Below are 3724 nucleotides of genomic sequence, written 5' to 3' on the forward strand. Positions count from 1 at the left end.
CCTAGATAAATCAAACGTCAGTAGTCTGGACTGCTCGTTTTGGCACACCCCCCCCCCCTGCGCACCCCCATGTACTCCTCTCCGTTACCTCATGCATAAACTGTTCTAATTCTATTATTATTATTATTATTATTATTATATTAATTAAAAATTGTTTAAAATGCACTACACATACGTCTCAGCACATTGTACATAGCTGTATAAAGTGAACAATAATACTTGTTTTATGTATAGGATAATGCACGAGTGGAGTGCAATCGTTCAGATATTGAACGGCACGAGGGCCGTAGGCCCGAATGCCTTTCAATATCTGAACGATTGCACTCCACTCGTGCATTATCCGACTTACAACACGTGACCTTGCACCTGCGAGTGGGCACGGACCAATCAGATTACAGCAATTAATTAATGGCCATTTTGAAAGTGCGCACCTGTGTATAGTACTATTTCATTGGCTAAGGATAAACACATGGAAATTTCCACGTGTTCTACACGGAGCGTAGACGTGGCTTTCCAACGTACACGTTTTTGTCATTGGTGACACTGCAACTGAACTGCAAGCATCATGCTGAGTGACAGCGATGAAGACTTGTTCATTACACAAAATACTTTCCGAAACCCCACTGAAAGTGATAACCCTGAAGAAGACGACTGGCTGTTTCAAGACTTTGGAGAGTTACTGGGTGAACTGGGAGAAGGCTCGGCACAAGTAGAAAGTCTCGCTGTCGACGTTGCGCCTCCTGGTATGTCAAAGCCTGTTTCACTGCTTGTAAGAGACACGTTGCCTGTTCATTCTGACACACCTTGCCCCTCCCGTTTGGATATAAAAAGTGACAAAGAGATAGAAAGAATGGCGATTGAAAGGATTCCTAAAAACACCCTAAACAAAAATAGTTGGGCCGTAAACACATTTAATTTCTGGCAAAACGAGAGAAATAAGTTGGCCTTAGACCCGTCATTTAATATTAGTGTAATACATCCTAAACTCGAGGAAATGACGAAAGATGAATTAAATTTTGCATTGTCACGCTTTGTTTCTGAAATAAAGAAAAAAGATGGAAATGATTATCCTGGACAAAGTTTGTATGAATTAGTGATGATTATACAAAACCATTTGTCAGTAATGGGTAAAAGCTGCCAGTTTCTGAATGACCCCACCTTTAAACAGCTAAAAGATACTTTAGATTGTATCATGAAAACAAGGAGCGCTAAAGGAATTGGTACGGAAAAGCGACAGGCCATGGTGTTGAGTGTAGACGATGAGAACAAATTTTGGAGCAGGAAATTGATTGGCGATTTTACACCACAAACTCTATTGGACGCTCATGTCGTCCTTTTCGGAATAAATTTTGCTTTGAGAGGGGGCCAAGAGCACAGGAATTTACGCCCTGGCCAAATTTGCAAAAAATACTGTGAGATTGTTGGGAAATATTATCTGGAATACACCGAGGACGTGTCAAAAACAAACAGTGGTGGCTTGGCATCAAGGAAAGTGAAGCGTAAAGTTACAACTGCGTTCGAAAACACAGACTGCAAGGAGAGATGCATTGTGCGATTGTATGATACATACAACAAACTTTGGTAAGAATCCTGTTTTGCTTCAGTGTTGAAGTGTACTTTACTAGAGCCATGGTAGATGTTCCAAGTATATCGTGCCTTGATTATTTTGGTTGTGGCGCTTTCCACTGCGCATAATGTGAACAATTAATTCGATTGTCCGGTCTACTGGGTCGTCCACTACGACGCTCGAAATTATTAATTTTCGGTGGTTTTGTAATATTCTGAGTAAAATTTGTTGAACGAGAAATATTGGCTGATAGAGGGCGCCTTTCTTCAAAATTAAGCCCAGTGAACTTATATATTTTTATGAATAAAAACCTTGGGCATATTCTGCCAATAGCTGAAATTATCTGACAAGCATGGATAACGAGATGCATACAACCTTAATGTTAACGTTGACATGATCAGTATACTATATTACTTCACCAAGTCCAACTTTTAATTGTATCCCTAACCGATTTCGGATAATTAACACGTTTATGTCAATTTAGTCCTTCAGATCGCCCTCAAGACGTAAACTATTTGCAGCCGGCCAAGAAAATAACCGCAGATTGTTGGTATTCTACGATGCCAGTTGGGAGGAATACACTAATGAAAACTGTGGCAAGACTCTGCGAAAACGCGGGAATTGAAGGATACTATACGAACCACAGTCTACGGGCCACAGCTGCCACTCGCTTATTTGCCGATGGTATGGACGAACAACTAATTGCTGAAAAAACGGGTCATCGAAGTTCTGCTATTAGATCTTACAAGGTAGTAATAAGTTACAACATAGTAAATTATAACTCGAGACGTTTATTCATATAATTGATCAAAAAGAAACTTGGTATCATAAACTTTGTATAAACTGATAAACTTTTGGGTACAAACGGAAAAGTGGTACCGAATGAATGACGGTAGTTGGCTATCATGCGATGGCATTTCTAAAATGTTTATATTTGCTCTGGTTTCAATGCCGTGCATTTGCCGATGTATTGTTCACGTGCATAATCAAAAATCTTAACTGTCTCATTTAATCAGTTTTGTATTTGTGTTACAGAGAACAAGCATCGAACAGCAGTTCAAGGTGAGCAAAGTTTTGCAAGGAAGGCCACCTAAAATGGCGAAGTTGGCAGATTTTGGGCCGGGAAAACAGTCGATAAAAGAGGAGTGTGACGAAGAATTGAAGTGCCAGGTGGAAGAATGTTCGAACGTCGAAATTCATAAAGAAAACAAGAGCAGCGTCCGTTACGTTCATTTTGAGGCCGATCTTCCAGAGGGAGCAAACATATCTTTGAATTTCGATAAAAAGTAATGTTGTAATGTAGACATTCAATTAAATCATGGTGTATTAAAGTCCCTTCTACTGTCATTTGTTGTTGGGTGTTTTTGTAGTGTTTCTGTTGTGTCGGTCACTGTGTGGTAACGGCCACCTGTTGTCAAGTTTGCACTCGTTTGATTTCGATATTAGATATTGCACCGGAGCAGTGCAATATCTAGATATTGCACCGGTGCGTGCAATATCTAGATATTGCACCGGTGCAGTGCAATATCTAGATATTGCACTGCTCCGGTGCAATATCTAGATACTGCACCGGTGCAGTGCAATATCTAGATATTGCACTGTACCGGTACAAAATTGAGAACAGGTCGATGTTATCTAGCAGAGAACTGCACGACAAAACAAAGACCATGGCCAAGAGCAGTGTTGTAATGTAGTTTAAATGGGCCGGGTTCGAGGCTGTGAGTGGGACGGTCTCCGGACGAGGCCACTTAAAAGTTAATCAGTATTAGCTTCGACCTCAGAGCGTTCACATGTGGATAACGTTTGTCCACAAAGCTATTGTTCCCGCCAACGAATAGCAAAAATGTCAGACAAAGCACAAAGTTTCCGCGAATGGTGTGAGGCAGCAGGCCTAACGGACGATACACATGACGTGCTAACTACACAAGGCATCCCATCAACCGATGTCCTGAAGCGGCTCAACAATCAAGACATCATCGGACTTAAACTGCCTATAGGCCAACGCGGACTGCTCCGCTGGGCATGGAACAACTTAGACGCAAAACCGGCAAAACAACAGGCACCTCAAGACCAACCTACACACGGGACAGAAACATCAGGGGCGACTACAAAGTCCCTTGCCAAAGATGCAGAGCTGAACAAACTCCTCGAAGCTTT

The 3724-nt window shown here is 41.5% G+C and overlaps 1 long non-coding RNA gene across 1 annotated transcript; it reads left to right on the top strand.

Annotated features, from left to right (window-relative positions):
* The first annotated feature begins 1335 nt into the window (after positions 1-1335).
* On the top strand, positions 1336-3014 carry LOC139128384 (uncharacterized). Its single transcript, XR_011551278.1, has 3 exons — positions 1336-1581; positions 2052-2316; positions 2603-3014. It is a non-coding gene; the product is annotated as an uncharacterized lncRNA (long non-coding RNA).
* The last annotated feature ends 710 nt before the right edge of the window (positions 3015-3724 follow it).

This window comes from Ptychodera flava, unplaced genomic scaffold, assembly GCF_041260155.1.
Source record: "Ptychodera flava strain L36383 unplaced genomic scaffold, AS_Pfla_20210202 Scaffold_51__1_contigs__length_905262_pilon, whole genome shotgun sequence".
In the NCBI taxonomy this organism is placed as follows: Eukaryota; Metazoa; Hemichordata; class Enteropneusta; family Ptychoderidae; genus Ptychodera; species Ptychodera flava.